At 41.6% G+C, this 12,936-nt stretch overlaps 1 protein-coding gene across 12 annotated transcripts in view; it reads right to left on the bottom strand.

Moving 5' to 3' along the window:
- The window catches only part of BTRC (beta-transducin repeat containing E3 ubiquitin protein ligase), a 112,518-nt gene that overhangs the window by 99,351 nt on the left and 231 nt on the right, over nucleotides 1-12,936 (bottom strand). Inside the window, exon 1 of one of the 12 annotated variants that reach the window (XM_090145394.1) lies at nucleotides 7,627-8,348. The exons of 10 other annotated variants lie outside the window; for them this stretch is intronic. The gene's annotated coding sequence lies outside the window, so the exon portion shown is untranslated. Of the gene's footprint in view, nucleotides 1-7,626; nucleotides 8,349-12,936 lie in introns of those variants that run through there. One more of the 12 variants, XM_090145403.1, reaches the window with a different exon arrangement.

Raw genomic sequence — 12,936 nt, forward strand, 5'->3', positions numbered from 1 at the left:
CATTTTACAACCAGCCCCCAAAATTTTGAACTTCTGTGGCCTTTCTACAGGCACACTGTGAGCAACCCCACCCCAGGAACGTTGTCTTTGGCACAGACAAACAAATAAGTACACCTGGTTAAAGCTTTCCAAATTTCTGTACCCCGGTGACAGCAGACACACAACTGTGAATGACACAACAGAAACCCACACGTTATCTGTCAATACAAAAAAAATATCAAAAACCTGTCCCTCCTCCCAGCCTCTACAAGATCTATAATGCTGATGACTATCTTGCTGGAAAGTTGTGCTATTTTATCAATCAGTTGTACAATCTTCCATGGTTACGATCCATTCAAGGCAGTTCTATCAACAACAATTGCCCAGCAAGATCTACTCATCTTTGGATTTACATGAGCACACACAGTTTATGCTCATGATTACAATATCATTCGTAAGAGTTTTTTATCCTAACATCTGCTCCAGCATTTTCCATAACGAGATACTGGGTTGCTGGGGTCAGTTTGCTCTTTTTCAGTACTCACTTCCTGAGGAAGGCGATCACAGGGCTAACTTGGAAAGCACTCTAACTGCTACTGCTCTGATCTTTTTTCCTTCAACACTTAACTGGCACTGTTCCTTTAGCCATCTACTCTTCCATTTTTAATCCATTTGATTTCTGCAGTCCCCAGCAAGGCCTAGAACAACAGAATGATTTCTGAGAACAAGTCAGCAATTTAAAATTCAGTGGTGCCTCTTTCCTCCCTGACAAAGGAAGATTTCTAGAGGACATTTAATTACAGGCCTGAGTTCCTATTTTCTAGACCTAAACACAACCCCTGAAGGCTTACAATATTTGAGTCACAGCTGGAGCTTTGGTTACTATACAGTTTAAATATCAGCCTCTTTACTGTGCAATTTGTTTTGAAAATCAAATCAGATGCCGTGTCATAAACAAGTGCTAATTAAGTGCTGAGCGGAAATTGGGCTTTTTTGTGCAAGAAGGGTTCTTAAATATCTGCATCTTCACTTCCATGAGAAAGGATAAATATGTCAGTATGATAATTATAAAGTGAAACCTACTCCGTTACTGGCAAGGCAGTACTGCTACTTCCCCATTTTATCTGCTTCCATGCAAGAAGATATAGAGGGAATGACGAGACGTGTATGAAATATACATATGCACGAAGGATTTTATTAATCTGATCATATAACCCATAATGCTTCCCTTTCCCTCAGAGAGGACACTGACTCTGGGTTTCCATCACATACCATTCAAACAGGCAAGCTAAACCCATCTCTCTCTGCCACTGCAAAGCAACTGTAAGGCTACTTAAATTTTCATTTCTTTTAAATTACGGTCCACATACAGGAATTTATTTGAAGATAACATTGCATTCATTAGATATAACACCTTCTTTGATAAATACCAACTGAATAAGAGGAATAATGCATTGTAATATGCTGACGGTTGCCTCTGAGTACCAATATTCACAACTCCATTAACTAACGGGCTCTCGGCTACAAAAGCAGAATTAGATCTGTCAGTCACTGACATAAGAGGGCATGGCCACTTGCACCAAGGATTGTCCAGTTGAAGTGATTTTCATAGAAAAGGAAAGAACCTCCTGCGGCACAGAACTTGTTAATGAGTTTGTATGCATTACAGCAATAAATTCCTACTGCATAACATACCATCTCACAGCCCACTAAATATCCCGTTCCATTGTCAGTGCTCTAAATAAGGGGACAGAGTCTGGGGACTCTGAAATCCTGTATGCAATTCTCTTATTAGGAAAGAAATGTATAAACTCTCTGATGTTGCTGAGATTTAAGTGCGCTGCTTGTGAGATTTCTGAGAATGAGTGGAAGGCAATGAGTTGGTTGGTTGTCCGAGCTCACAGTTTGCTATAGGAACTCCTTCTGAAGGAGGCAGCACTCTCAAGCAGTGAGCTCTGCCCAGAAGCTGAATGAATTCACTCCTCACCGAGCACATGCCTAACTCCAGCTCTTCAGCGAACTGGTTTGGAGTGCACTGACCAAAGTCTGGGCAAATGTGTATCTACATTCCTTTTCAGACACAAGGACACGAGCTGCAGCTACAGGGAAAAGTACCTGAATCACACAAAACACCACACTACCTTCTTAAGGGCTCAAAGGAATACTAAGCTACAGCACTGTGAATCAAATGGAGATCTGTGATGACACTTCATTAATCTCTGGACAAATACCAGCAAGCTCTGTGAGCATGCTTACTATCACAGCATAAAGACATCCTCTTCATGCCCATGCGTAATAGCATCCTCGATTTTACAACCACTTGACATTTCAAATCTGAAATTCAAGTCTAGGTTCAGCCCCTTCAATGCTGCAAAATCTACGGCAAAGAGAAACTACACGTCTCCTGCTACTGTCTCAACTTGTGCCAAGTATCCAACAAGAACAGCAGCAGCCACAGGCATGCATTGTACAAACTAGAAGGCAGCTTGTCTTGGTATCAAGAAAATGAAGACAGTGCCTTTTAAGGCTGTATCTTGTCACTTCTTCTTAAATCCATATAAAATCCATATAAAAGCCAGAAAGTTCATCTGGATACTAGTTTTTTCACTGAGACTCAGAGCGTGAGGAATAGAAAGTTCTGTTCTTCAGTTAAAAAAAAGAAGATGAACAGGTGACCTAATAGGTGATTAAGAAGTTCAGAAAACTACAATCTCCATAAACAACAAAAGAACTTCTAGTGCTAACTTTTACCTTCCTGTCTTCCTGCTAAATTCCAGGTAACAGCCCAAAAACCACGTATGTATGGCCGTTCTATCCCAGCCCCTTTCCCTCACAAAGCACTGTGCCACGATTACAGCATGAGACCTATTCACTCATTGTAAGGAAGTTGGAACCCATAACTAATTGCTCCGAGAATTTACTAGGATACATTCCAGCTCCTCCCCTAATCTAATTGCCCTGTACCGAGGGCAGCTCCCTGACAGCTCTCAACTCTTCAAGACTGGAACAAGACGTAAATGCTCCTTGCTTAACCAGGGAAGGTATTTAAAAGGAGTACCAGGGAAACATAGTGTCTCAGAGGAAGGATGATGGTGCAAGGATGAGGCAGGGACAACACAAGTGAGGGAAGACACCCAACAGGCAGTCACTGGCAGCATCCTTATGTAGATAAGTAGTTGTAACAAGACTAACCAGAATGAGTCTGAAACATTGCAGGACTGACCAACCTTCAGAAAAATAAAAAGAACAAACACATGAAAGCAAACAGTACAAACTGAATTCTGATAACTACCGCCAAAACGGAGCACTCACCATGGAAGCCCCAGTAAATCTACTCCCAATTTAGAACAAATTAGAATTAGTGCTAGACTAACACAATCTTCTTCTTTAAGAAGATCACCAAAGTCCAGACAAATTAGAAGTAGTTAAGCATTTGATAGATGACACGTAAGAAGTTACTAGTTAAAATGGAGAGGATTAGGATTAATACCAGAGTTGTAAGGAGGATAAAAACCTAAAAAGGGAGAGGATCACGGGTTATTTTCAAAAGGGAGCCATCAAGCAGTACAGTTGGATCTTGGTTGAAATCCACTATTAATCTTGGAATTAATTAAAAAATATTAACAGCTAAAAACCAAGAATTATCAATGTGCTGAAAACAAACTTCCTTGGACACAGTATCTGGAAGTAACAGAACTAACACAAAATGTATATAAATCAAAAAGTAACATTATTTCCATTGTAAGCTGGAGGCTAAAAAATTGAAAAGAGGGGAAGAGGCTCAAAGATACACTATTTTTTAGATAGTGATGGTTCACCAATATGAAACTATGAAGAAGGCAAATCCCACCACAGAATATATAACATGAAAAATCCCCAGCAGAGACAAATTAGTACTAATGCTTTTGTACACGAGATCAGTAAAAACCTTTCCAGGAATATTGTGCACAGTTCTGTCCATCTGTGTCCCAGGTAGATTAATCACCTTCTGCAGCTGTTTGAAAAGATCTCCTAAGAGATAAAACCTTATATGAAACATCCTATGAGGGAAAGAAAAAGGGGAAAAAAATAAACTCACCAGATCCATCTCAGAGGGGATACGACTGCTCTCTACAAACACATCCAAATGAACACAGAGAAGCAGGAAGAGCTGTTTAAACTCAAGAACAACACTGGCACAGGATCAAATGAAAATGAATGAATGCCATGAATGAAGTTTAGCTAGAAAAACATGAATGAGGATTCTAGCTAAAAGTACTATGGTTTGGAATAGCCTTACAATACCGCAGCAAAGAAAAGAGCACCCATGTAAGAGCTGCTTTGAGGAGGCTGCAAAAGGAACTGCAGGGTGCACTGCCTGCCAGTACAGGGGATTTGAACCCATGCTTCACAAGACTGCTCCAACCCCATATGGTACCTTCCCCCTTACCAATCAGCTCTGTATTGTTTTGCCTCTGCCTAAAGTCTTATTTTTAAGGCCAGTAAGAAATAGCTACATGGGAATATCCTCTTGCCAGTAGAAAACTTTCAGGGTATTTTCTTGTTTATTTTAAAAAAAAAGTTGTTTGAGTACAAAACCAATGAACTACACTGGAATCACCTTAGTCGAAAGAAATGAAATAAAGGAAAAAAGTTACAAAAAAGAAAAAAAAGATTTTTGTTCTTTCACACCTAACCCATTATCTACAGAATAGCTTAGATCATATTTGAAGGTGTTAACACTGTCTAGATTCCTTCAGATAACTGCTGAGATGGTTTCAAGATACATCTTCTAAAATGAGACTGATCCTGTTTCTTGAGACTACACCCACTTCTTATTGTTCTGCTTTGCTGGAGATGAATGACAGCTGGCTGCATTTCTCAATTCTTTTGAGACTTAGGCAGAATATAGGGAAGAAGAGCAGTGAGCAGATCCAACAAACCACCCTCCTGGAGAATCACCAGAATCTTCCTATCAGATGGAATTGAAAGGGCAACTATCCGAATGCTAAAAGCAACTCCCACATAAACACCGTTCCATTCTGCTCTGCTCTCACAAAAAGAAATCACATGTGATGTGTGTGGAGAGGGAGCCAGACCCTTTTTCTCTAAAGCAACAAGAGACTCTTTTGGCTGCTGAATGGGCAGGTCTAGAAGCTTCACAATTTCGTCTTTCAGCCACAATGCAGCAAAGCCCTGCTTTGTATCCAGCAAAGATCATCACTGCCTTCCTCTTGAGTATTTAATTCTCCTATACTTGAAATTCTGCTATACTTGAAATACTTTACAATCTGTGATAACTCTGTCCTTAGATGCAAGCACCAAGAGACAGCACTCCTACAAAGAAACCACAAGAATTCACATACGGGCACAAAGCCGGATGATGGAAGAAAGCCACACCAGAGTTCTGCACTGGCTGATAGCTCCCAAACTCCCTTTCTACAGCTTTCAATCACCTCTGCCTTGCTGTAGGTGCTTCCCTGCAATCCCCCTCACCCAAGAATGAAGCAAACAAAACCAACACTAAGGCTCTTTGCTTTTGCCAGCCAAACCAGTTACTCCAGGAGGTGCTGGCTGGCTCCTGCTCACAGCCTGTGAGCTGAGAGCCCATCCCTTACTGAGCTTTCCCCTTCTTCCCCATTCTCTCCTTCCTGCTGCTCCCATCAGGATGATACACAGACCCTGCTCCAGCACCGGGGCAGGGGGGAAATTAGATCAGATGTTTTCAATTCTTAGTACAGAGCAGGACTAAAAGCAGCAAATTGGCTTGTTTCTGAGCAAAATCACCACGGAAAAGTGGAATAATTTTAAATGATTAGTCTTTGACATATCTTTGAATGCTTTCTGCCATCACAACAAACAAACTGGGCTGTGCACATCCAGCAGCAATCAGGCCAAGCACTCATTGGTTAACTGAACTCACAGATGAAGAAAAAAAATGAATTTTAATGCAGTTTTTAGAAATACTTGTCATTGTTTCAGCATCGCCATTTAGTGAATGGGGCCGATTTCTCTCTCAGTAGGGGATGGTATTTTAATGATGTAACAGTGTACTTCCCAGAAGAAAGACAAGCCTCATGAGGCAGATTAAAACAAAGAATATTCAGATCCCATTAAAAACAGACAGTTTCAAGCCATTTTTAAAATTAATTTTGTTTAATGATAAAATGTGTTCTCTTAACAGGTGGTTAGCCAATTGTAAAATTAACCAAAACATGGTTAGAAGCACAAGGCTGGCTATTAGAACAGCTGCTTTCCTCTGATGCTGCCTGCTCCTATCAGGGTACTACATGACCCTCTGTGAATTCCTCCAGTCCACAACACCAGGCACATCTCTGAGCTTCAGTTTCCCCTTCTGCAAATCAGGAGTAGTATTTGGTCAACAACAAGAAAGCACTGCTGTTGAATAACAGGTGACATCTAATGCAAATCTGAAGATGCTTATTTCCAATAGTTCTGTAGAACCAAGAAGTTTTCTCAGCACTTATCAGTGCTCATCAAGAAAATGGCTTGATGTTCAACTGCCTATTAGTTGTATTTTGAGCACTTACTCTTTAGCTGCAGCCAATGGACACCGCTATGCTACAACCCTTTATCCACTGCCACAGCCAAAAAAACACCTCATTCAGTCCTTCAGTGCAAGAGCACCTAAGAAATATAAATAACATCTTACTGAGCATCTCCTCAATTGTAAGGGAGGAAATGAAGAGGGCTGAAGAAAACACAGAGCATTGGGAACCCGAGGTAGTTTGCCACCAAGAACAGCTAAACACTACCCAAGTGTCAACAGCACATGGAGACAACACAATGTAAGCAGACAAGGAAGTGAGAAAACTTGCATGTGCAAATGGCTTATGACTCTTGCATTGCTGAATATAGCATGAAAATCTGTATACAATAGAAGCAATTTGCTCAGCTCACTTGTTACACATGTGGTCATTTGTACCTTAAACCTTACTGTAGCGATCACTCAAAATGAATGGAAGAAGAAATGCATTTATGCAGACTAAAAAAAAAAGTCAGTGGAATGCCTTCACTCAACTCTTAATGAAACTTCATAATTTCAGGTATAAACAATTTTCCTTGTAATAGGAAACAAGCACTTTTCATTAACGAGTTTTATGGTGCAAACAAACCCCAGCAGAGAGAAAGGAAACAAAGCAGGGGACAAACAAATCCACCTGACAAAGACATGCAGTCAGCATTCCTAACTCAGCAAATACCATCTGGTCCCCACTTTAGATGTTTTCATAGCATGAAGTGAATTTTAAATCAGATCAGAGCATAAAGTTGCTTCTGCCACTTCATTTCTAGTTGCAGATCAGCCCTTCCCCTGGCTCAGTCCCTCACAGTGAAAATAAACAGCAGGATAAGAACAGTAGCTTTACCTTTTCATTTCACTTGCTGCCTGGAGATCAGAGCTTGGCTGGTCACTGAAAACACTCTGAAGATCAGCTGTTGTTGTGTATGTTTCTTTGTTGTTGTTTTTCCCCTCTCGCTCACTTAAGACCACCCCTTGAAGAGGCCATCTCCAAACACCACCCACTTCCCACCTGCAGCAATTGGACAGATCAGTATGATAGAAAAAGGCATTTCACCAAAGGTGTAATGACAAAAGGATCAGCACAATAGAAAGGTACTCCAAAGGAAGGGAAAAAGATTGCCCACCTGTAACAGAAGATTCCAGGTTCACAAGGGAAAGCTTCACCAAGGAGGGATCTCCAGAAAGAGATCCTTCCCCAGTGACAGTCAGCCCTTAAATGAGGTCTAGAGAGGTGCAGCCAGGCTCCACCCCCTCTGATCACACAGCTGAATTGCCTTCACCTGTGCTTCCAGGGCTGACCGGCTCCTTTCCCCAGGTGCTCAATCAGTGGTTCAGGCCAGGACTCAACAGTTCCCATGCACCACCTTATCCCTGGAGACAATACAGAACTACAGAATCATCATTTTCTTCCTGTGAAACCTCCATTACCTCTTTCCATAGCACAAAGCACTGTAGAACGCTGAGAACATTGAGGCCACTGCACATCCCTTGCATCTTCTAAAGATCAGTCGGGAAAAACTCTGCCTAACCAAACTCTGTGCTTAGAACACTCAGCTCCATCTTCCTAACGAGAATGATAATTTAGTACCAAATACTCACAAGGAATTATAGCTCTGCTGACTGGCAAATAATTTGCCAAGGCAGATTAGTTTAGCTGCATAAAATAAATATCCACCTGCACATAGTAGCACTAATCAGGGCGTGAAATTAAACTTTTTATTCAGTGGGAAATAACTGCTGCAAGGCGGCGATTTAGGCTAGGAAGCAAATATTAAGGTCAGCCTATTCTCTCTGATGTTTATAGTACATATAATAGTACAGAGAGCACGGTGCAAAAAAATTCTGCTTTTTAAGTCCTTGAAACTAAATACTTCAGCAATGTGATAGCAAATTTGCCATTTGCTTTTCTAATTGAACACATTTAATGAAGCAAAGTGGCTGAAATGAAACATGACCAGGGAAGCAAGGGTGAAGTTCCTGAAGCACCAACAGGGTGAGCTTAGAGCAGAAGAACCTGCAGCTCCGTGAGTTTGGGGCAGAAGGAGAGAAATCAGTGCCTTTATAAACACCGGTTCCTACAAATCCTCCAGCTGAGAGAACATTACTTGAGTTCTACTGGAGGAAAATATTAAGAGTACATTTAAAATTCAAGGAGGCTTTGCAACCCCACATTCGGGAAGTAACTGCCGTCCCAGCTGTTCTACAAAATTATTCTCACTGTTGTCATGCTACTCTTCCTTTGGCTACCCAAGATTCTACAACAAAGTTAGCACGACAAAAATACGTCAGTAGGAAGATGGTAAGGGTTTTAAACCAGAGCACAGCTAATGAGTCCCAGCTCTTCAAAATCCAAGTGCTGCTGATGCCATAAACCATACATGTTCTGTGCAAAGGGAACCTCTCTGACGTATTTGTTTTTGTCTACCTGTTCTGCATGTGTGTGAATATACATAGAGAGAGAGATGGAAAAGAGCAAGCCAGGGATTCCAAGGTTTGGTACCTTTCTGCCTTCAACTGACCACATGACCTGCCAGAAGCACCTGCAAGGATGCAATACCACAATAAAGGAACTTCAGCCAAAAAAAAAGAACAAATTCATCTTAAAAGACATTGGTTTGTGCTCTTCTATGAAATAAGAAGGCAATCAGGACCTTCTAGAATCACAATGCCCAGAAAGAAAACACTAACGAGAGTTAAATGGAAAAAGAAATTCATGAAGAACACTGGTACCAACATCCTCTTATTCACAAGCCAGGAAATTAAATGAAGTACTGCAAATTGATTCACCCAGAGAAACTGAGAAAGTGAAACTGCATTAAATACCAAGTTATTGCTTGCCAAACTATCCCAGATAGGATCCCACACCGGTCAGGTGCAGCTCCAAGCACTCCTAATTAAACACAACTGGGGTTGTCACAAGTCCATTCACACAAACAGATGTTACTTCATAGAGCCTTGATATTTTTTTTAAATACCTCTCAAAATGAGGAACAAAAAATATGAACTCTTATAAAAAGGGCTTTATTGTATTTTTATAGCATATTACATACCTTGTAACAATCATTCCGTTAAGTGTGAATGTCAGTTTTATTTTCTGTCCCTTTTTTCCTGGCTATTTACAAGCTTTGTAAGAATCGTTCCTTAATTAAGTCTAAACATAGTTTTATATAAATGGATTCCTGGAATTAAAAACGTTCAGACTTAAGAAATGATTGTTACAGAGACTGTAACAGGCCGTAAAAAAAGAATGCCACTTTAAACAAAGATTTCTCATTTTAATTAAAAAGATAATCATCAGAACATTCGTACACTTAACAGAACCATTTGAAGCTACTTTGAAAAAAATATCTACTATTCTACGCAGGCATATGTAGTTTACTTTATATGACATTTAATCAAAGTCTCAGTTGAGCCTATTGCACTCATGCTTTAAATACTGTATCTACAGTTGTAAACACTTCATTCAACTGTGGAAGTTACTTATCGAGCACCTCATTCCCAGTACTTCTGTAAATGGTTATGACAACACAAATCCCATATTCTTGAAGGAATAAAAGCAGAGCTCTATAAGGCACGTTTTTGTCGATGATGGTGGCTTTTTTAAGCTAATGGGCAGAGCTGTCTCTCAGTCTCTTAGAACTGCGCTCTTCATAAAGCGCAGTGCATATCTCAAGGGTTTTAGAAACACGAAAAGGCACTGAGAAACCAAGGTGCCACTCCAACAAAACCCTTGGTGTAGCTGCAGAACACTGGGCTGTGTAATTTACAACACTGTCTTTTAAATCTATCAACTAGCTTTCACTCAAAAGAAGCTTTGAAAGATGACGTGTAGAAAGTGTGATAGAAAACACTCCTTCACCAGCAGATACAGCCCTCCCTGGTGAGCAGCTGCTCAGTATTGCATAATGCTCATCCACCACAGCTGAATATCAGGAATCAATTAGGCCTTCTTGAAACACAGAGGTAAACTGAGTAGGTGAATGATGTTAAATACATTACTTAAAGCTGAAAGTATCAGATGACACGTATGCTAGCTGAAAGCACACCTGGAAAACTGGTAGCAGATATTACCTGAATGCAACACTGTTTTATTGGCGAGTAACGGAGACAATAGCAGCCAGGGAGAACAATGAGATTTTAGTCTCACTGAAAAGTTACACACCAGCATACAGAACCTTGTCTTTCAAGGTAATGAATACAGACACATTAAAAAATAAATAGCCCCTTTTAAGGCAAGATAATGTCATTTATAAGGTTAGCACTGGATGAATTTTCCACGTGACATTTTTCTCTGAGTGTCAGACATGAAATCAGCAGGTCTGCCTTGCCTGATATCTCGTGACTCAGGAGCACTGCTCAAAGTCACTGCCAAAAATGAGGCACTGTCACAAAGTGGAAAAAGTATTATTTTCTAGAGAAGCCCAAAAATAACACCACCTACAGGGCTGCTTTTCAACACAAAATGAAACCCAACGCAAATTCACATTAGAAACAGAACCATCAAAAAAGCTGGAGAGATAATAGATCAAACACCTACAAAAGATATTTGAGTATTCACCTACAGTGAGATACCTCAGCACTGGGAAAGTCTCAGGGAAAAGTCACTAATTAACAGCAAAGCCCACCTCAACCCAAAGCACAGCCCTTCTGGGAAGGCAGCAGCACACAAAGTGCATCACACACTCAGATGACAGGGTAATATGCTGCGAATGATTCAGCATTAGCTGAGGATCCACTACCTCCGTGCAGATGACTGTAGCAATGCCATTACTGCAGTACCTAAGCACTTTCTGAGTCCTGACAGACTGAAACAACAGGAGACTTCCCAGCAGCACCGAGCTGATATTTACAATGGGATCTCATTTATTGGAACAACCTACCTGCATATACCTCCACCAACAGCAAAAGGAGAACAGGGAAAGACCTCACTGAGTCTGACAAAAACTCCTTGTCAATATAATTAAAATGATAGGACTACACAGATGCACGTCGAAGCAAAAGCTTGAGATGTGGTATAAACAAAAGCTTTTACCACTCTCAAGCCATACAAATATATGTATACCTATGAAGTTCAAGGGGATCAGAGGGAAGCTCCCTCTTTCACTGCAATTTTGCATGCATTTTGCTTTCAAGAGGCACTTTAATAAAACATTAAGGAACTTGGTTTAGCTTTTAGCTCTCAGCAAAGCCTGATCCTCAATAATTCTTCCCTTTATCTGGAGCCCTTACCAGATGCAGCTCTCATAAGAGCAGCTCTCTCTCATGCTTATGTCTCTCTTCAGCATCAGGGAGCTTTATTGTTCAGGTGGCACGCTGCCAGCTGTGAGATGGGCAGGGATTCCCTCAGGTCCCAGGCCCAACTTTATGGAAGATCTCAAATGCCTGGAACTAAACTATTGCTTAGGAACTTTAGCACAGAATGACAAAAGGAGTGCATGAGGGCAGCACACAGAAACATCTGAGGATACAGAAGTCACTATGTAGACTAAGGCTGTCATCACCCAGCTTGGCCCAACGTGGGCACAGCAGCCTCAGCGACACTCCTCTGGCCAATTGCACGCCCAAGAAGGTGGTTTATTATTACTAATTGCTACCTTTCCTTTTTAGGTATCCACAGCATTTTCCCACTTCGCTGAGCAGAGACCCTATAAATCTGCCAGACTACAGGGCTAGCAGCAAAAAGGTCACCGAACCACAAGAGAAACAAGTTCTGCAGGATTAAAAAAGCAGAAGTCAAACAAATGTTGCAAAGCTCAGTTAAAAAGAAAACATTTGCAAGTAGCACTTCCTCGATTTCACTTGGGCATATGTTCTGAAGGTTTAACAAAATTGCTTCCTTCTGATGAGCTCACATTTAGGTCTGTAGGACTGGAAATACCAACCCAAAGTCAACTTTCACCAGGTGCTGCCAGGCATTTAGATGACATCCATAGGGAAAGGGCAGTTTCAGGCACACAACATTTACATTCCATTCAGACGGTACCAGTGTGTTTCCATTTCTAAGCTGCATGTTTCTAGCCTAAAAGGTTTAGAAATATCAACAACTCAAGTAAAAAAAAAAAAAAAAAAAAGAATTGAACTACAGCTGAAGTGTCTGAAGCCTCAAATCTAGAAACAAGCGCAGAGCATCTCGGATGCGAGCAGCCCCAGTCCTGCCTGCTATGCCCAAGGGCAGCCCACAGCCCAGGCCACACACATCACCGTCACCGCAACGCAGCAGGAGGTGAGAGCGAGGTGTCTGTGCGCGGCCGTGCGGGCAGGGCGGAAGGGAAGACGGAACAAAGCTGCAGGGGGACGGGGCGCAGCACAGCCCAGCCTGAAGTACGCGAACGAAGGGCAAATCCCGAGATTCCCACGCGTACCGTCCCACCCCGCGGCCCCCCGCCCCGCACGGCCTCCCCTCCCCTCCCGACACGCGAACCCCCCCCCCGCGG

This window comes from Phasianus colchicus, chromosome 8 (assembly GCF_987193195.1).
Source record: "Phasianus colchicus chromosome 8, bPhaCol1.hap1.1, whole genome shotgun sequence".
Lineage (NCBI taxonomy): Eukaryota > Metazoa > Chordata > Aves > Galliformes > Phasianidae > Phasianus > Phasianus colchicus.